At 40.1% G+C, this 22601-nt stretch overlaps 1 protein-coding gene across 3 annotated transcripts in view; it reads right to left on the bottom strand.

Moving 5' to 3' along the window:
* LOC117234671 overlaps window positions 1-21433 on the bottom strand; it is a 349263-nt gene extending 327830 nt beyond the window's left edge. For 2 of the 3 annotated variants that reach the window (XM_033496110.1, XM_033496109.1), the window contains exon 1: window positions 20673-21433. The gene's annotated coding sequence lies outside the window, so the exon portion shown is untranslated. The remainder of the gene's footprint in view (window positions 1-20672) is intronic. The other variant, XM_033496111.1, reaches the window with a different exon arrangement.
* Between the last annotated feature and the right edge of the window lie 1168 nt (window positions 21434-22601).

Raw genomic sequence — 22601 nt, forward strand, 5'->3', positions numbered from 1 at the left:
GCCAAGCTGTTTTTCAAACTAACACTTTCAATGCTACTGATGCATACGTTGCGTCGTCTAACAATAAATAGAAAATGTAAGTGCGGCTATCGCGTTTGTACCTTTTTGTGTTTCGACAAAAAAGTTTTGCTCTGATTTTTGGAAAGAAAACGATGGTCAATATGCTGAAACAGAATTATCGGTTCAAGCAAAGACACTTCTGGCAATTGTAAAACTGAAGTAACTACTCTATTAGCAACGAATATGCTTCACGTCGAGGCTTCACTTAAACTGGGTTGTTCGAAAAATTCGTGTTTCACAATCGATGTCTTAAGGAAAACATAACCGAGTAAAGAAAGAAACATAATTGACTATAAAAAAAAAGAAATAACTAGAAAGGCACAAAGTCTGTTTAAGTTGTTTTCATTAAACCTGTCTAACTCACGCTCAAACAAATCTCTATAAATCGAGGATTTTAGTTCTTCCTTGAAATTGCCGAGCTTCGATTACGTTCTAACGATGCTTAATGTTTTATTTCCTAACAACCGCGAGCACAGCATGCGTTTACTATAGTCGATCGAAGAGAGCATTAGACGCAGCCAAAAAGAAGCACGCGGGCGTTCGAACAATGAATGACGAAAGACGAGAACGAACTCGCGAGAAGCATTCTCGAAAGCACAGCACCGAGCGCGTGCATTGTCATGCTAATAGCGTGCGTACAGAGTCATCGATCATCGCTGCTTTGCCTTCGCTTTCGCTCTCCTCCGTCTCTCTTCGTCTTTTTTCCTCTCCCTCTCTCTCGCTCTCTCTTCTGTTTGTCCTTTCAAACATTTTCCACCCCCGGTCCTTTGTCCGTACATTTTGCCGCCGGTGTTTCCTTAATAACGTAACCTGACACATGCGCGATCCACCTATACATAGACACGCACATACAACCGAGCAGCTTTTAAGCACCACGTAATCACGCAGTAGTTTCGCTAACGTCCTTTCCAACATTCGAGCTTCAGAGGGACGCGTGGCTGGTTACGTGAAAGCTCTTCGTGGACGAAACACGGGAAAGAAGGCGAGAGAAGGGAGATTAGAGGTGAAGATTCAATTTCGAACTGACGGTGTTTGCGCTTTGTGCGCTTGCCCGCTTGTTACGCCATAGTTTGGATAGGTTTTAACGGTGAAATCCGGAAGATGGATGGATAAGAAATATTTATAAGGTTTCGTGAGTTTTTGTACTTTCTAATTATAATACGATAATTGAAAAAGAAATACTTTTAATATCTGACAGATTGTTGTCTACTTATAGTAGGCTGGAATATAACATTTATTGCTGTTTCGAGGAATTGCAGAGGCAGCGGAAACATTTGGAGAATTTTTCACTTTACAAACTACCTGGAATGTAATATTTATTTGTATTTTGAAATATTTTGAACGTTGAAGGAATTTTTGTGTATTCGTATCATTCACAGTACGATATTTCTACTCAAATAATCTAAAACATAGCGTTTAACGTATAGGAAGATTACTGAAAAAGAAATATTTATAACGTTTCGAGGATTCTTAGCTACGCGTACCATCTGCAATAAAATATTTCGTGGGAAGAAAAGTATTTGTAACGTTTAAAGAATTCCTATTCGTTCAAATTTCCAGAAATATAATGGCCGATGGTGAATCGTCGATGTGAATGAAGAAAAAATATTTGCAATGTTTGAAGAATTTTGTCCATGCAAATTACCTGGCAAATGGTACTGGATAGTGAATCAGCGATATGGTTGAAAGAGAATCATTTCTGACGTTTCAACAATTTTTCTTCATGCAAATTACCTAGAAACGTAAAAGTGAATCGACGTGCTGGTTATAAGACAAGTATTTGCAATGTTTGAAGAATTTTAAAGTATATTGAGTTTAGAAGATTGAGATTATTTCTTGGAATGATGAGCAGAAATGTAGGTTTTGATTCAGAGAGACGAATAAAGCGTGTACCAAGTAAACGTAAAGGATATGCTCCTGCAGAAATGTGCCCTACAAACCGCTCATAATCGTGTTTCTACTCGGTGCAGCTATCTACCTTTACGACAACTTTATTATACGCTTCCCGTGATTATGTACGATACGAATTATAAGATACAGGTAACGTTTCTTCAAACGAAGCGAGGATCGTTTCGTGTAACGCGCTATTATCAAACGTTGCAAGTCCGTACGAAGTAAATTACTCTGAGAACAAGTCTTCCACGTCTGCGGTTAAAACTACGGTCTATAGACCTCTGATAAATACCTGTTTTATATACGACAAACGCGAATACGTAAAACCAACGATTACAATGTACATAACATGCTGATTGTGGGGAAAATGTCAGTTGTCAACCAAACGTAAGAAATACAAATAAGAACTAGCGATACACAGCTATGGTAGATTATCTACCTCCGTTCACGTAACCTAACTCAGTACCTCTGATAAACACATTTCAAACATAATGACTACATAAAGGTAGTATGATCGCAGTATCGGACCAACTTCTTCGATCGATTTCTATCTCGAGGGAAGATAAACGAACGCAAAAATTACTCGACCCATTATTAAATTGTATTCCACGTTGCACGTTAATCGCAATTCGCGAGCACTGAAGGAAAACTCGCGCGTTTACGAAAAACGCATAAAAGCAAAACGCATTTTCTGGTCGTATGGTTGAATCATTATAAAAATCGTACTTATTTCGTGGATATAGAAAGAACGATAGATGTAAAATCAAAACTTCCAACGAAGTTTACTCGATCTTTAGAAATCTTCTCGATTGTATTTCCTTATCGAATCCACCGAAAAATTAACAACGTGAGAAGCTAACGAAAGTGACGACAGTCCGGAACAACGATCATAACTGTGTCGTATAGAGATCTAATTGTACGACAACGGACTTGTTGATGCGTATAGCAAGATACACAGTGGCATGCCAGATTTATACACACACACGCGTCCTCGGAGAAACAGAGATACACATAGCACGCTCGGACGACTGGTCGGTGAACGAGCCGCGATTTATAATTCCTTTAAGCGGAGCAAGAGCGCCGCCGGGCGCAAATTGCCACGGGGAGAATACGCCGGCCTTGATTTGTCGCTCAACACACCACCAACTTCTTGGCAAATTGCGCGGTTATGCGGCTACACGTCTAGTTCATGCGTCATGTTTCTCGATGTCCTCGAAAGTCGTGTTTCCCGTATCGGGCGATGAAATATCGCTTCTGGTTTCATCAGTTTTCCAACGTAACCGTTTACGACCGATACGTGTTAAAAGACGAAAATATATTAATCGTGAAAGTCTTATCTTCTGTCCTTTTATTTTCAAAGTTGACGTGGCATGTGATCTATTCATTATCGCGTACAACGAAAAGGAACTTTCTACCGTTGTGAAATTCTTAAAAGGAATCCTTTATTGGCTGTATGTGATAAGAAAAGAAAGACATTTCAATATTCGAATATTGGTAATAAAGTTGTTCAAATGCTATTGAGAAATTCGTTTTAATTTTAGTAAGGCGTTGGAAGATCCTGTGTACAAGAATCATAGGTGTTTTTCCTACACATAAGTTATTTCCAGGATTATGTGGGCGTGTAAATTATCTTTATCGAATTTCTTTATTAGATCACTCGATAATTTGTTTTTCTTTTCCTGACATGAATAATGAATGTCATTCTTACAACAAACGTTGCGATAAGTATAATGAAATTCATCGTGATTGAAGTTTTATAAAAGGAGGAATGAGAAATTCAGTGGAAGGACAATAAATAATCCTAGAAAATGAAAATACATTACCGATTAATTCACAGATATTTGCTTATCTTCGTCCGAAGTATCCAAAAAACCGTATTGCTTATGTATTTTACTCTAATATACGTACATATAATAATCAATTTTTACATAAACCATACACAATATTTTAGCCATACCATCTACAATACGGCATTCATTAAAAAAAACGTGTTTCGAGTACTGACATTTTTACGATATTTATTTCAAACTGCCTGTACATCGTGCAAGACTATGAAACAGAATAAAAAAGAACAGAAGCAGAGCCAGAAGCGAAATGATAAATAGAGGCACGTTAGCTCGTCCACGGTATAATACATCCCCAATTAAAAGCCACGGCGCGTTGGACTTTTTGAAATTCCATTTCGTTTCTGACACTGTTGGCAGTAACGCGTGTCCAACGTCACTGGGCCCGCAGAAATTTCATTAGACGACAGACTGACGCAAATCGTAGCATTTTTACCGCTAATTGTCCGTCGACAACGAAAATATTCTACAGAGTCTGTGAATTCTTGCCGGGTGCACGCTAAAGCGATGTAATTAAATAACGAAATTTTCCACGTTCCATCCGCTTTATTACGAAATTCCGTCAATAATCGCCCGTTGATCGAATCAACAATCTTCCTCTTTCGTAGTTTTAACCCTTTTCGTTCATACCACGACCGAGTCAAATTGATCGGATTAATTCGCACCATGCCAGATGACTATAAAAAACCAGAGAAAATTAAGAGGAGAAATAAAGGAACGAGACGGAGGATGTACGAAGAAACGGTCGATTAAAACGCGTCGTTCGATATTCATTTTTCCAAGAGAAAGGCTGCACGTCGACGACACGGCCGATTAATTAATTTAAGCATCTCCAGCGTGACGTTATTAACCTCGAATTAAAAATAGCCTCGGAATCAACAGCGACCGATCAAAGCCGTATGAATGGATTAAACGAACAAAAAGAAAAAAAAAGAAAAAAGAAAAACGAAAAAATAAAACAAAAGGGAAAGGGAGAGAAAATAGTAGAAAAGGGTCGAGAGAAAAAAGGGATGGTGACAAACAAGAGTGAAAAGAGGTCGATTAGAAAAAATGGGAGTGATATGTTACACGATGGCGTGGATCGCTCTTTGAAAATTCTATGGAAAATATTGTCGGGGCCACGCATCGAGCGTCGCTTCATGGAAAATACGTCTGACCGACGATCGTAAACGTCTATTGCCAGTAGAGGTACCGTGTACCGAGCGGCTACCATGACGATGGTTCGCGCGCGCGTCATTCGTCGAAACGACGAAACGGTTCTACACCTGCTCGGTCTATAATTCCAAGACGTTCGTTTACATTCCAACGACTCTACGAGAGCAATATTTTTACAAAGTCTAGAACATGCGCCTAGTGAGACCCGGCTGGCATGTAACGGACCTCGCGTCTGTATAAAGCTAAGAATAAAACGACAAGACTTCGTTAATTGAACGAGAAGAAGGATGCAGTAACTTCACGTGAACGGCGTCCATTAGCCAGGGAATATAGAAATAATAATAGAGGATATTGTAAGCAATATCTGTAGCGCTTTAACGAAACGAACGCGACACGATGATTATAAATGGCGCGACTTCCTACCACTTTACGACGAATGCTCCTCCTATTTTCCTTTATTCTCCCTTTCAATTTCGATTTCAAACTAATGATAGAGGAGAATCGATATCATCGAGGTCACGAAAATTACAACGGACGAGTCTAGCGTGCTATTCTAATCTATAATTTTCTCCATCACGCTACTTTCCCTTTCGTGAAAGCGATTTCAAAGTCTCCGACCGTTTAACCGCGTTTAGAGATCACAATCTTGTCCATGACACGCTCGATAACGACTCGTCCTTCCTCTTTCGTCGATACAATATGCAAATCGTATTTATGAAAATGAATAAATTAAAATAAACAAAACGCTACGTCGAACGATATCTTATAAAGGATCGTAAAATAGTCGTGAAAGAAGAAACCGATAGAGAGGAAAGGAAAATAGAGATAAAATAAAATCAGAGATCTGAGAGCGAGCTGTATCGATCGCGGCGAGTCGCTCAACGTCGGCACATAAATTCTGGAAACGAAGCGGTCGGGCTTCCTCGAGGAGCTCGCGAAACTTGAACGAGGTCAAGAAGAAGTAGTAACGTTGTCGGTTCCCGCCACGTATCCTCGTGATAACTGCGCGATAGAATGTTCTCTTAAATTTCCCAGGTGGATCCCGGCTGTACTTGCTTTCGCGACGTCTTTATACGGTTTCCAACGAATACCTATGCGTCTTGTGTCGGCCCATTCAACCATTCGCGAGAAGCCACGTCCTTCGAGAATAAGCGAATATCGAGGATGTCGCGGGAAAGTGGCTGCTTCCACGGACAGGACTGTCATTTTTCATGTATATAACTCGTGCCTGGATTTTCGAGACGGCAGAAGTTTCGCGAAGGAGCAACAGAGGCGCGACGGAACCTGCGATTCCAAGTGAAACTGGCGTCACAATGAAATTCTGGATATCTTTCTTTTCGCCTTTTTCTCGTCTTCCCGTGATCACTCTGACGTTTAATTTTGCTCTGGATGAAAAAGCACGAGCAAACTTCGGCGCGTTGAAAATTGTTCGGAATTAAAGCACAGTAACTGGCGAAAGTAATATATTTACTATAGAAAATATTTATGCATATATTATTCGTGTACAAAACATTTTGACATTTAATTCGTATTATAATGAAATATGACTATCACGATTACGACTATCACATTGGTAAAATTTCGAATCAACTGAAATTGTATATAATATTGTAACATGAATAGTCGTGTTGAACGTGTAATTTGGTTTCAAATTTTACCAATATAATCGACGCGTTACGATATAACATCGAACGAAGAGGTTTTTCAGAAAAAAGTAAATGGGAAATGAAAAATGACATTTCGTACGATCCTTCGTTTTCGAGAATATCGTGTATGAAAATATGCGGACCGGATACCACTTCCGCCGTGTTTATATTTGAGTAGCTCTTCAAGCTCTTCAAATACGTCGGATTTTTTTTTTTTTTTTTTTTACTATAAGAGGTCACGGAAATTTCCGACCGATATGGGGCATTTTTTTATTACGAGCTATTGCTCCTATAAATCGCGCACGTATTTCACGTATTTATAGCGATGTTTATTACACCGAATTTTGATTGAACGTGACCGTACTCCGTGCGTTTTCAAACTCAATTTCCTGTACGAAACTTTTACACGAAAAAAAAGACACAGAAAAAGAAAACATACATTCCGAATTCCAATTTATTCCAACAAACGCAGCTTGATATACGCTTCTCTGTACCGAGACACGAGATATCTGCCTGATATTACTCTTGTTTCGACAACAATGCGAAATAAATTATCCATATATTTTACGTTCGAAATCAATCACCGTAAAACCATGGATCCAATACAAAACAGTGTATCGCGATTAATTCCAAAACAAGCTCGTCAGTAAACTCCGAAAGAGGAACGGGACAACAGCTCGTGGATAACACGAATTACGGGATCTAGTAGCAAACGCGTGTCATTTGTCGCTCGCGCGCTCGCTCTTTATTAGTTTTGACTCTCGGCTTGCAGGGATGTGCCGGATCGCAGTTTGCGGCCGGTTAACGGTGACAAAAAGCGCGAGCTGACACTAAGAAAGAAAACGAAAAAGAAGAGGCTACCAACGTACACGATCGTACGTATGAACAGAACGTACGTACGTCGGAACGGGAGCAAGAAGAAGAGGAAAAATAACGAAGCGTGTCGAGTACGCGGGAAGCGAAGAAGAGAAGCTCACACATAAACGCGCGCGAGCACCAGCGCCACAGGGACGAGTGGTGACTCCCGGTGGTATTTATATAGATGCTGGAGTGTCGCCAAAATGCTAGAACCGACCCTATCTATCGTCAAAAACACGACACACCTCTCTTCTTCCACTCGGTTCTATCTGCCTCTTTCCATCGTTCTCGCGTCTCTTATCTGGTGTGCTCCTCCTCTGACTTCTCTCGGTTTCTTGGCCGAGGAAGCGACAGCCAAGAGTGCTCCACACCATCCACACACCCGTGCGATGGTCAGAGGGGATCTATCTAGACGGTAGTTTTCGCGGGATGCTCGTTCGAACCACTCCAGCAGCTTTATTTGTCAACCACTTTGTGGCAGAGCCGAGCGAACCGTCCGTCCGGTGAAATTAAAGGCCCCGCGCCACACCGATGACGAAGGTCACTATGCATCGTAATATCATCTTAATGTTGCTGCTGACACCCGCTACTAACGGCGTCACTCTCTTGTGATACACTGTGCTAACTTTCTACCATGGAGGTAAATTCACGATTTATCGGATTTTGCGAACGAAGAAACGATTCAGCGGTTCTAGATGAACCGTATCGTTTAGTGGTGGACTGTATCGACTGTATTCTTTCATCTACGGATTTCCAACATCGTAAACAAGTGTATCGTGCATACGATTGTGCTCTCGGTGAAAAGTGAAAAAGAACGATGATATATACTAGAGAAGTTGTTTTCTTTTCAATTTACCTTGAAAATTCCTATTATTTGTGCCACCTCTTTGGAACAACTGAACTCATAGACGCAAGCTATTTCGCTTCTCAGAATTGGACAGTAATCGTGTGATGGAATCATGAAATGTATACGAAGTGGAACTGACCAAGTCTTATAAACAACCGAAACAATTTAAACTTTCAGACGGAACCGCGTCAGATTATAAATACAAACGTTAGATCTCATTAATCAATCGCATTACTCGTTACATATTATCGAGCTATATAATAATACGTATCTGCTTCCATCGTATCATGAAACCTGTCGCTCGGAATCAAAGCAAACAAACAGGAACGATCGAAGTTTAGCGACAGGGGCATTAAGTAATTATAATCAAACGCAGCAACGTTTCCGATTGCACGTACCGTGTACACGGACGCTCACAGTTTCGCAAGTTCTCGGCACGTATAAAAAGAGAGAAAGGAAGAGAGGTTGAAAGAAAAATCTTTTGAGGGTTATTTTTAGAGATGCATCGCCGAACAGTAACATCAGCCAATCCATTCGAGTATTCAGGCAGTTAAGGACCCGTACGATGTACTAGATATCCCGATGACTGCCAAGATTTCATAGTAATGACTATTCCGAAGACGATTCTGTCCAGAGCTGGTTATAAAGAGGATTTTAAGAGGCGAATGATCGACATGGTCAACACCCTCCGATTTCATCGACCCTGTAGTATCTTCTTCATAATCCACGTCCTGTTTTCTCTAGATAGAATCTGCCAGCTTTGATATCTCGACGAGAGGTCAGACCTCGATCGTGTCAGATCGCGATGCTTTGGAGAAACGATTGGCAATCCGCGATATCGATAGAAAATACATAGATCTCGTTCTCTGCACATAGATAATAATGCTGGTCGATAAATGTTCGTTTAAGATGGATCTTCTTCGAAGAAATCTTTTTTGAAGAAACGCGATATAAAGAGATAAACGTGACAAAGTTTAAAAAAAAGGTAACATCTCGAAAACTGAAAGTAGGACAGGAACCGCGCGATCATAGTCCTTTTTAGAGAAGACGAACGGTACGAAGTTACACCATGACACGAGAGTACGCGACAATGGCATCTTTTTAGAAATTTCCATCGCGGCAGTTCCGCTCGGCGAACTTCAGTTAATTTCGTACGCTGCTCGCGGTCCTGGCTCATATTCGGAAACATTCGCGCAAAATTTTCACCGTGGCGTCCCCGATGCGATGCTAAACGCGCACGAAGAAGCACGAATAGCTTTTGATACGCCATCTGAACTCGCAAAATGTTCGTTCGTGCGTGTTTCTGCGCGACGAAATGTCTTCGCCGCTTTAAGTGTTTGCAAATGTTCGCGAACACCCAGGCCGCACCGTGAATACTAAGAGTTTCCAGTTCGATTAAAAATTCGCCACGTTCTCATCTTCGTTCTTACTTTGGCAGCTTAACAAACTTACTAATTATACTTAATTTTATTAATTTTTCTAATGACAAACTCGATGATTTTTCGTTGATAAATATCTGTTGGTTATATCATAAATTTTGCATTAACAGATAAGAGAAGTGACATCATATATGGTGTATTTAAATGTTAGAATTTAATCCTGAATTAAGAAGGGCTATATAAAATGCTTGTAAAATATTTTGCCAGATACACAGTAACTGAATTTCTTCTTTATATTTTATACGTGATATTCTTTTCTATTGTCTTGGAAATATACTTTTTCTCAGTAATCCATTTAATATGGCTAAACGTATATTTCATTCTAAAAAGTACAAATAAGCACGCAACACGAAACTTATTTCACCGTTAAACCTACATGAACAGTATTTTTCCGACACAGAATTAAAACGAAGTAAGTTGTTTCTAACAAAACCCTAGAAAAAAGTTAAACAATATAGCCATACGATTCGTCTTCAAATCTTATCAGCCACATTTTTATTACCATATTAAGAATCGCCATAATACAATGCCATTTTTCCTTCATTTAGCAACGACCTGCTTTTTCTCTTTTCTTTTTCTTTTTGTAATCGCAAACTTTCTTATTCGTCTAACACAATATCTTCACAAAGAGAAAACACTGTTCGAGCGACTCTCTCCATGTTCGTTTCGTAGTAAGAATTCTTCATTAACACAGCGAATTTCTACGATATTATATTTCGGTCTGAAGGGGAAAAACGATACGACATTCTACGCGAATTTCTAGCTTAAGTAGCCAGCTAGTACAACCGGTAAGGACGTCGTGAAAAGTTCCAAGTAGTTGGTGCTACAGCTAGCAATTAAGAGGATCATTAAAGCGAAGATATCGCGCACGCTTTGAAACGATCGTCAACCAGCGATGTGATAACCGTAAAAGAATACGAGTGGGAGCATTAGAGGGAGAAGAAAGCTCGCCATTTTGCACGCACGATCGAGCAATGACGAGATCGAGAGGAAAACGTAGAAGAGTGCTAGATCGATGTTATTATTGTTCACGTGGACGTGAACTCTCGAACGACTGGCTCGTTTCTCTCGTACGCTTCTATTTCCGCGTGAAATTATTATCTCGGTACCGAGCATGCTCAGGTTCTTTCACGATTCAACGACCAAAGTTCAATGTTTTCCTCAAGGTATAATATCGAAGATTTTTCACTTATCTGGTCGATGTTAAAGTGTTTGATATCGCTAACTACCCTTCTGTAAGTACTCGAACACCTGGCCACAGTATTACTAATCTGTTAGTTAAAAGTATAAACATATATGATTGCCTGAGATAAAATTAAGTATTAAGATATTCAGTATCAGATTACAATATTCAAATATACTTCGTTCGAAATGTACTTTACGATAACAAGCTATAATTTATGTTTCGAAAAGTGTTAACTACAAATATAATATTTGTATGTATAAGTAACATTCTGTATAAGTTAGAAGTATACAAGTGTACATGTACAAGGGTTGGACAAAATAATGAAAACGCTTCTCACATGCCATATATGTTACATATGTGGCGGCACTCGACCACGGAAATTTCCAACGGCTTCGCGGCACAAAACGCTATACCTTCAAAGCGTAAGGCCGACAGGCCTAATATACCATCGATATCCCTACGGTTCTTTCGCCGAATATTTGGTAGAATGCATACGCGGCAACCGTCGCGGACTTGTAATAAACGCGCGCGTAGTGGGGATATCGAGGAGCAACAAAGAAAAGAATCTGTTCGGTTTTGAACCAAAAAGATTCATTCTGCCCCGAGCTGCGAAGTGCGAAAGGTTAAGAGAAGCAAACACAATTAGAGAAACGAGTCGTCTACTCTTGAGAGTTTAGTTTTAATCGTTACTTGTTATTAATCGTTGTTAATCGTTAATCCTTGTTAATCGTTAATCGTGGTTAAACGTTATTTATTGTTAATTGTTAAGAGTCTAATAAACGTTATTGTTGAAAATCAAGGGTATTTTCTTGTGAGCACGGACGATCACCTCATATATATAATATATAAAACATGTTTCCATTATTTCATATATGCTATGTACGTATATAACATATAGTAGGTGTTTCCATTATTTCGTTCAACTCCTCTATATCAAACAGTTATTTCTTTTTACACGATCAACGTTAAATTTATCGAAACCACTATCTGCGCCAGTATATACGCGTTATAGTTCCAAAGACACTGAACGAGCGTAATTATCGTCCGTCCATCCGTACGCGTCTCCCGTTCGCTGCACGCGAGCTAATGGTTCAATAATTGTTTTACGACACTATTACACTTCTCGACGGCGTATTAACGGAGAGAAATAAGCAATGGAACCTGGGTGCGAGTACTCGATGGTTGGAAAGTTTTAAGACGTACACCGGTGAGGGATGTAGCAGCGTTGTTGGAGAAGATACGATTAAAAGATTCATAAAGACAGTCTCTCTAGGGTTGCACAGGTAGGTTGAATGGAGTAAGAAATAACAGCTGACTGAATTTTACAGAGTGAGGAAATGCTTGAAATTTGATTTGAGAGCATTATGGCTGTTGACGATTGTCTACGTTATAATCCGCGAACGAGCGTGATGCATTATATGAACATTTAAAAACAGGAAATGGATGATAGTGTTGCTAAATCCCTGACTTGTCTTTAATGGAATATTTCATTTTCACACATTTACGAAGTTTATTTGTACAAAAACATATTCGAATAATACGCGCTGCAAAATCATTGGAGGCACCGTATTTTGTAATAACGTAAAGAAATGAAATTATAGAAAGAAGTATATGAAGACTGATATTGATTTAAAATAATCTTCTCTGCTTCGAATGGTAGAAATGATTATTATAGTAAATGTAATACAACCACTTTTAACATAATTCCATCTTTCTTTTTAATCAGAACAGAATAAAATCCCTTTATATCAAATATAAAATCACTCTTTCGTTCGAAGGAAGAAAATTAATATTTTACTCCATTTCACGTATCACTTTTTCGTTCGCGTTCTAAAAACGCAGAGGAAAAAATTCTCATTTCGTTCACCATCGCATCTCCTTGTTTGGCGCAACGATATTTCGCGGGAAGAACAATCGAGACGATGACGAACGCACCAGAATTAGCCGCTTCTCACTGACATATCCTGCGGTAATTTGCAATGCAGTTGTCTAATGTCGCGCACACTGGCCGTTACGCATTGTTTCGCATCTGCGATTTCGTGACAGGGGACATTCGTTGGCAGACCGCGAAGACCTCGAGACGGTGTTGGTGGTAGCGCACGCTAAGTTGATTAGGCTAGCAAGCTGGCGCTTTGCACGATTTTACGTTTTGCACGTACCGGCGCTCGTGAACGCACCGTTTCGTGTTCTCGCTGACACGCCACGTTTTCACGAATGATTTACGATAAAACCACCGGCACCATGACCGGCCAAAATCCCAAAAAATCGAACGACCTACCACTTCCTCTTTCCAGTTTCTCCTAACTACGGAAATAGAAGTTTGCGGAAATTATATATATGCACACGTAGAAACAAATATAGTAAGTACATGTTTGTTAATTTTTTTATTTTAATCTCGCTTTACGACTCAAAAAGAATGTTTTAATAAAAAGAAAAAAGATGAAAATGAGAAGAAACTGTTAGCCAATGCTATAACCGGTAAGATAAATTTTGTAACATTTTCACTATCGCTGAGCTTTTCTGTATTTTAATATGATGACAAGCAATATTTTTTAGACTATGCGGACGATGGAAGAATACATGTTTGACACCAAGGTCAAATAACTAGATAATTTTGATAACACAAGTGATTTATAAAACCATTATTCTGTAAAAAATAGAAAATACAGTTTAAGTGATTATTCTAATCGGTAAATATTTTAAGTAACCATGGTAATTATCATTTGGTTAATCTCCTTAGTATTTTGATCCTTATGAACTGGTAATTATTATATAATCTGATAATTATGAATGTGTAATAATAATTAATATTTAGTATTCAATTAACATTGGTATTAGATATTATATTTACTAGCTCGATTTTGCCGAGATACGAAGTGATCACGAAGAAGTACATATGAATCATTCTTCGAATTTGGTATTTAAGAAACATCCAAGTACATCTAAATATATTAACATTCTACTAGATATTTATTTAAATACACGTCTATAAGGAACCAGCACCCAAGGTGCTAAAGATAGAAGAAACTTAACAAATTGTTCTGCTGAGAAACATGAACATGTTCGACTACTTCTTGTACTTTAATTAATCTTATTTTACTTAGCTATTCCACCTAATTCTACTTCACGAAAAACATACAAAATTACTGAACCTTAGATCCAAGATACCACATGACACTTTACAAATACATATTCTTAGCTATGTTTGAAAAGAGCCTTGAAAACAGAAAAAATCGTTGATATAAATTTCAAATAGAAGTTCTTCTACACAGAGGTCGTGTTTTGTTCACAAAGTTAAGATGATTAGGATGCGAAGTTGATAGTAGGAGAAACTAGGGCGACCATTTAGACGCGTTAATTAAAGAACCTGAGTTTTCCGGAGCAATACCGATATCAATCAGCCTGATTATCGCGTATGCATCAAATGGTACAGAAATATCCATCCAGAAGGCGAGAAATGAGAACAGCTGTCGATGCTTGGCCCGGATGCGTTCACTATGACGTTGAACGCACGTGACAGCCGTATGTCACGCACATAGCCATGTTCTTTTTCGATTTCAAATCCGCACACATACAAACTGGATCCACAGATTTTGCCCCGAGTCAAAAAAATAATGAAATGGTCGCGTCCAAATCTATTGGACCGCAGCCAAAGAAACAGATACCGTAGCGCGATATGACAGGGGAAAAAATTGAAGCCAGAACCCGAAAATCCCATGGACGATAACAAAGGTATGCACTGGGCGTTTTTTTCGACAGCACTGTGTTCGATAACAAATAAATAAGCTTGATATCCGTACAAATGTGATTAATACCGTGTGACGACGCTGTTAGGTGATTAAATTCAGTCCCTAATCCTTTATCTATCGTGACACATTTGTATGTATAGTTTATATTTGTCAATCTTCGATATAAATATTTGAAACTAGAAAAACTACAAATACGATATGTCTTGGGATTAAAAGGATAATACGAATACAACCATAATCGTAATCTGTGTCACGATCGTCACGGATATTACAAGACAACAGCCTAACATTTTACACAATAATCACATTACGATGTTTATTATATCAAAGCTCTGCAAGCAACAACAATATTTCTCCTCCTGTCTTGAATTATTCTACAAAAACTATTATTACCACTCTTACGACGCATAAAGGAATGCTTTATTTATACACCGAGTGCAAAGCAATAATTATAACTGCTTCAAAAATGCAACAACGATGACCTAACATGGCTTGTCTGAAACTTTTTAATTTCCATTCCTTCTTTCTTCCGGTGTGCTATTTGCACTGAAACATCCCTACGAACCGGCCGATGTTTCGCGTTTCCTGTCTGCGGCTGACTTCAAAGGAATCGTTCGCGGCGCTTTTAAATCCGATATTAAACGGTTTAATAAATGAAGCAATTTTCGATAAAGAGCACGGGCAAACGGCTCTCTTACTTCAGCTTCACGTGCACACGATAACCGCCCGAAGCGCGAGAATTATTTTTTAGAATACCGGAAGAGGATCGCGAAAGGGTGGGCGGCTCGCCCTGTCGAACCCGTGGGGTTAATTCGCGATTCGCAACGATCGTTGAATACTTGAACGCTGGACAGAGAATGGAAAGGAACGAAAGAGAACGAGAGTGGATCTCCCGTCCATTCGGTTCTTTTATTCCGTTTTCTCTGCTTTTTATTCAAGCAACATCGGATTTCTCGCCTGTGGCGAGACCGTAACAAGTTCTGTCAATTTCCACTCGTGGCTGAATATTGAAATGAGTCAAAGCGATGTGGAAATGTTTATCGCAGGCAGAGGGACCAAGGTCGAGAGGAAAAAAGAGGGGAGAAAAAGCAGGGAGGAAGCAAGCGAACGGAAAAGCCTCGCTAATCTAAAGCTCTAACCCATGCAGTCGGAAATGAATCGCGAGTAAGATTCTCGATATAATGGAAAGGAAAAATAACGCCGGGATAAGCTGTATCCGTTCGTTTGCATCCCTTTGCATCGTTCTGTATTTTTCTATCGGCAAATGCGTCCGGCTTTGAAATTATTTCCGCTCGTTTCTTGCGCAGCTCACGGGCGCGATCAGAAAGAAAAGCGTACGGTTCTATCGTGAATGATGCACGATCGACGTGAAATGGTTCTAGAGCGTAGTTTTGGTTTCGTTGAAAAAGGACAAATGCCGCTAAAACGTGCAGATATTGGTTGATAATTGGAAATACACATGTACGAAAGTGGAATGGAGATTTTGTTCTGTTCTTCTAGATTGGTTTACTCTTGTGTTAGTTCGAGTAAGTCTGGGGGATAGGCATAGTGTGTAATGTTGCAATTAGTAGATTAGGAGAGCGATGGATAGACAAGTAGAATGGGACGATAATTGCTGTGAAACTAACTTTCAATCGGCTAATTGTATCTCATGTACTTTTTGACCATGTATATTATTATAAAAAATAAGATAATATTCGTTGTTAATAATCTTAGATATTCTGTAATTATATTGAAAAGAATTATTGGTTATTTAAATCTATCAAATACACGTTTCTCTTCTTTTCCAAAAAAAGAAAAATGTTATGTGCATGTAAGTTTGTAATTAATTGGCAATTTAGTAAAAATTTACGCATGAAGTATAAATTGCAATGTTAAAGATAACATATCATAAAATATGAAACGAACGAGGGAAAGGGCAATACATTTCTGACAAAAATACAGTTTTTATATGCGATCCTTCATTACCTTAAGACATATGTACGTACATATATGCTACCAATTCTTGAAATGTATTATATATAACGTATTCAGACGTATATGGAGATAAGAAAATAGAATGAGTTGTAAACTGTATCTCATGAATAGGAAACGATCGTTTTAACGAAGAGACGTTGATCCATTCCACGGAGAGATAGTCACAAGGCAAATAATTGCACGATTTATTGGAGAGGAATAAAAGGGAAGATACGTCGTTGTGAAACGAAAATAAATATCCACATTCGACGGGGCGATATTTTTATACGAAAAACTGATGGAGCTTCGAATAAAAAAATTAACAAATGCGGGAAAAAGTGATGATACTAAAAGATAAACGCATACTTTGCCAAACACGATGAATCATACTTTATTCATTCGGATTATTTGTTTTCTACGAAGAATTTGAGACTCATTCCGCAGCGCTGTTTTTTCAATTTTGAGAAATTCACAGTCACGAAACTTATCGTGTCGATTGCAATAATTTCAAGTTAAAGAATTCGAATAAAAATTGTGTATTACGCTAGATACTCTCGCAACTTTCTTGCCAGTGACAAATATTATATAAACTGAACATATACGGATATACATTGTAGTATATACCAATTTATCTTAAGTGACTCGATCTACTATGAATGTATTTAAGCTAAGCATGAATTTAATTATTATTGTTGTCATACAGATTGTATTCATATCGTTCATCACAAGAAAATCTGTGTACTATACGTATAATGCACTATAACAATGACTGCTTCAAAGATTTAATCCGATCCTCCTGACCTTTTCAAAACACGTAACGTGCACACAATATTGAATCAGTAGCATCATCTTCGAAAGCAGCAGTACATCCTACACGATATCTATCAAATTGGTAAATATTACAAATGAATTTAAATAATATTAATTTTACTTAAAAATTCAAGAAAATTTAAATTTTTTAACATTATGCTAGCGGAGAAAAGGCACATAGCAGCGCAGTAGATTCACCCGACATGATCAGACTGTGCATATCACGGTACCGTTTACATGTACATTCTTCCCCTCTCTCGTAAATCGACAAAAATCCTCGATAGCAAATAGATAGCTCAATGCAAATCAAAGGGAGCAGTTCGGTTAAACAATTCCACTTTCCAGTAATTTGACTAAAGCAACGAAAACCATCTGAATAAACAACCAATGTTCGTAAAAATAAATTTTTATACTTTCAAATATAAAATAGCTTCTAGCTTTCTTTCTCTTTCAAAAAACACACTTCAAATACCGAATCTTCCTACTGCAAATCCTTCAATTCTCAGACAGTACTGCTATTCCCAAAATCTCTTCCATTACAATTTCCTAGTAATCAAAGTTGAATCTCCATTTTCTCCTCATCAAGCAATCACAGATCACTTCAGCAAACATCCTATAGCAACGAAGCGTGCATCTGAAATTCTAATCCGTTCTGCACCTTCTCGATTCCGCAAAGCGATCTAAACTTTCGCGAGCCTCCTCGCGATAGCGGAAATTCCCCGTAAATATTCGGCGACGTTTCGATTCGTTTCGAAACGGTAACCGCGCACGAACGTTCGAGTGGCCGCAGCTAATGCCCGTCAATCAGAAACGGCACGTAGTAGCCGCGATAAATAAAAGTGTTCCCCCGCTGGTGTGTATATTTACCGGTGACTATTTTAAAGCGCCACGCGCGCAAATACACGCCACCGACGAGGAAGTCGCTGATGCACTCACTGAATGAAGAATGTAACTAATACCGGGGCCGTGATTGCGACACGGTCCAACGATATTCCGTAATAATTCTCTGGTCGGTGATCTCTACTCGGTTAAAGTTTTAACTTTGATTTACACGGACACGACAGATTCCATGTCCCTTCCGTGTATATAAATTATCTGTTTAGAAGCAACAACGTAAAATGATCATATTAGTGGTGACCGTCGACGGCGAATCATTTATAAATGATTGTAAAGTTTCTAAGTATAAGTAAGCTACAGATAGTGAAAAATGTTGATAGTACTTTTAGTTAAGTAACGTCTTCGTAATTTAATTACATTCTGGCATTTTTAAACTACTCGAATCGTTGGGAAAAATCACACGTACAAATTTATTCATCGTCGTTATGATCAAGGGTTTCTAGGGCTTCTTGTAAAATATTATGAAAATAAATTAACGTAAAACAAAGAGAAAGATAGGTACCGATGCAGAAAGAACTCGATTCTTTTGTTTTCTCCGCAAGCAATACAACTAATGTCAATTTCCACTCTTCTCTTCGTTCGTAAACAACTATTTATACCCATTACTCTCCTCTACTCTGACAACTATCTCTATTATTCGCATCAATATTCATCGACATTTATCAATGAATCCACAGCCATTAGTACTATCGAACCAACAAAGATTCGTTCCCATATATTCATAAAACGATCGTATCTCTTCGAATCGAACTCGTTGGACCAATTTCTCACTTCATAGATTAAAGAGGTAATCGTTGCCGAGTGTATTCTCGAAAACGAGTGCGCGAAGACGACAGCTCGTGGCGTCGGGACGCGCGGTCGTCGCCGAATCTCGGTGGCGAACCTTTAATTAAAATCTTTCGATCCGAGGGGACAAATCTCGCCGTCTGAAATGAGGCGAAACGACGCGAGAATGGTCGTAGAGAAACGCGCGCGAGTAATGTCTCATTACGTACAGATTGACCTAATTACGAAAGGAAACGTCTGGCGCACTCGAGTAGTCGCATCTCGTCTGCAGTTGGTGCGTTGCCTGCCTTTCTGTGTAAAATTGGAAATCGTTCTCTATTTATAGCGCTTTTCCGATAGGGTCACCGAAGCCGGACAAATATGGAACAATGTAGGGAGCAACAGGGAGCGTAAAACACTCCGTTGCACGTTCCCTCTTTGTTTCCATCTTCCCTCCTCCTTGCTCCCCCCTCGCCGTACTCGCGGCGTGTTATTATTTTTACGTGCCGCCGTACCGGCAACCTTGACTCTGGTATCGATCTGAAAAAGCACAAGTCACCGAACGCCTCGCGAAACTACGAAATTTTCAACGTGTACAGTTAACGCCGGAAACAGCGTAAACAGTAAATCCACCGAACGTCAGAGACGAACAGCCGCCACTACTCACGGAGTCTCTTTATTCGTCCGTGAATTCTACGCTTTCACGGAGCAGCTACTGGTCCTGCTGGAAAGCGAGTTTCGTTGTTACGCGCCGTCGAACCGCGGAACGAGCGTTCAATTAATCACTTCCCGCTTATTCGAACGCAGCCGGCTCGAATATCAACTTTGCAGAAAGAAAAAGCGATTTGACATTCCTATTCGGAGCAAGTAAAAGGAATCGATTCCCTTGAGTCTTTTCGAATTATTAAAGAGGGTTAACACTTATTCTGAATGTTTCTAATTATTATAAAATACATGGTAAAATTGTGAATCGAAGTAAAAATTTGGTGTCGTTTGATATATCGAAGAGAAATATAGATCGATAACGGCGGCCATCTTTACAGCGTACGGATGTATAACAAGACGTTAATAATTGCTTCGATACGCGACACTGAAAAGCGTCGAAGTTAACTATCCAAGATCATACAATCTAACCTACATCTGTCATCGCGAAAACGTATTACGCGATCCTTACTTTCTAAGTGTAACCGTGTCAAACTATATTACGATCGATCACTGTCTAACACGCGATCGACCATTACGTTAATCGACGTCGACAATGGGTTGGCTATTTCGATGAATCCCCGCGACGCGATGCGATATTTTCACGCGAAATTGCGATGGAAAGTGCACCTCGCACACATAGACGTGCGAGCAATACTGCACATCGACACTAAACACGGGTAGCGAAAAAACGGTTGCACGAGAAGAGGCAGAGTCCACAAATCGTGTAATTAACGTGCACACGTTTCAGCGAAATCCGCGACGTGTCGCGTTTGCGCGCGTACAGAGCGTAAATCACGCGGACACGAACCATACCCGCGTTTATTTGGCGCGTAAAAACGCCTGGTCAGCCGTATCGCATTACCTTGTCAACGAAATCGTCCGGTGTCCCGCCAACCAGCCGGAACAACAAGTTTCTCACATTTTCAGCCCTCGGCGCGCTCTCGTTCTCCCGCTGGGGCACAGAGCACAATCTCCGAACGAGCGTGGTTGCACGCGGCTATGATCACGGCACTGACTAGAAAAAACCAATACAAACAGGAGCAGCAGGCCTTATATATCTCCTCCGGTTGAACGGCGTGCAACCGGCTTCCGCACTTCTTCCTCTTCCTCTTCTATATTTTTTTTCTCTCGTCTCACACTGTGATCGCGTGCGAACGCGCCCCGTTATGGCGCCGCTGTCGGCGATCAGCGACGCAACGTTCACCGCGACGCGGCACGCGCCAACCAATGCCCATATTTCTTCCTCTCGTTAAAACCACCACTCGATCGTCACACGGTAAACGGCAACAACAACACCGGCGGAGTTTGATCGGTACAGTCGCGCTCGTAATCGACCACACGCGAGACCGAGATCGTCCGCTCAAAGAGATCCGGTGTACCACACGATCACCACCACGACAACGACGACCACCGCACGTATCAAACACGACTGCTACAAAGATCCACAAACGCGTGACGATCGCGCGAAGACGAGGACTAGCACAACGGCGCGACGACGATGACTAGGACGACGCGACTACAACGACGACGGCGGCGGCCGGCTCGCGAGGACCTCTTCCGCCGCACGATTCATGACCACCGACGGAGAGCACGTCGCTCTCGTGGCGACGACTGCGCCACTGCGCGGTATCTCGTCGAAACGATCCGACGGGCACGCGAGAGGGGTAAGGACGGAAGGTCGGAGAAAGAGAGAAGAAGGGGGATGCCGGAAAGGGAGAGAGATAGGTAGATCGGTGCGCGTGCACGTAGTAATAGTAGGCTACGGGTAGAAAGAGAAATATATAGATCGTGTATCGCTGTATGTGTGTGTTATATCTGTACGTATATATAATGTGCGCAGTCTAGGAAGAGCAAAAGAGAAATGGCTAGGATTCAACGGAAGAGCGCGAACGCGTACGACGAAGACTTAGCCGAAATTGACGGTCGTTTGCTGCGTTTGGATCATCGCATCGCGTCGTGACAAACGTGTCGTATATACCACCGACGGATGGATGGACACACACGTTGGGTTGGATTTTCGACGGCCGCGTTTTAGTTGTTTGTCGCGTTGTGCAGCGGCGCTCACGACGTTGGGACGCCCACCACCTGTAGTGCTCACCCTCTTTTCCTCGCGGCCAACCGTCCTTCCGCGCGCGCCATAGGCGCGCGCACTCGCGCTATGTCGTCCTTTCGGCCCACTACCCCTTTCATGCTGTACGTTCCGATCGAGTGGGGGAAACAAATTTTAAATTCACGTCTATGTTGTGTCGTTGTCATCGCGAGTCTTTGTCATCGTCCCATATTACGTGCTGTAATACGGTTCATCTGTACATTGTCTTACTTTCTGACTACTATATACATATCTTGTAAGATATTGATTATTCATATCGATAACAAACTTGCAGGACGCTGGGTAGTAAACTACGACGAAAATCATGTTTATAACATAACGACAAACAGGGAGCTACGCGACAAAGCACGCCGAGTTATTGTGTTCGAGCTAAGGGTAAGTACACATACTTAAAATGTTTTCAAAGTCGATCTCCTTATAGATAAGGTGTTATTTCGAAGAATATTGTTGTTCAGTTTGAATTTATTCTTGAACGAAGAATCTGTAATGTACGAATTTGCACGTATCATGCTATTGTGAGTTTATAGTGTTTCACCATTAATATTGTAGTATAACTAAGAGTGACAGAGTTAAAAATGGCGGAATATTATTGAAAATTTTTCTATGAAGCTCGATATATGTAACTTCTACTGAAAGTATTTTTTTTTAATTATTAAATAATTGCATTTCTATCGTTATAGT

The sequence above is a fragment of the Bombus vosnesenskii genome, unplaced genomic scaffold (assembly GCF_011952255.1).
Source record: "Bombus vosnesenskii isolate JDL3184/JDL3185 unplaced genomic scaffold, Bvos_JDL3184-5_v1.1 scf7180000013306, whole genome shotgun sequence".
Taxonomy (NCBI): Eukaryota; Metazoa; Arthropoda; class Insecta; order Hymenoptera; family Apidae; genus Bombus; species Bombus vosnesenskii.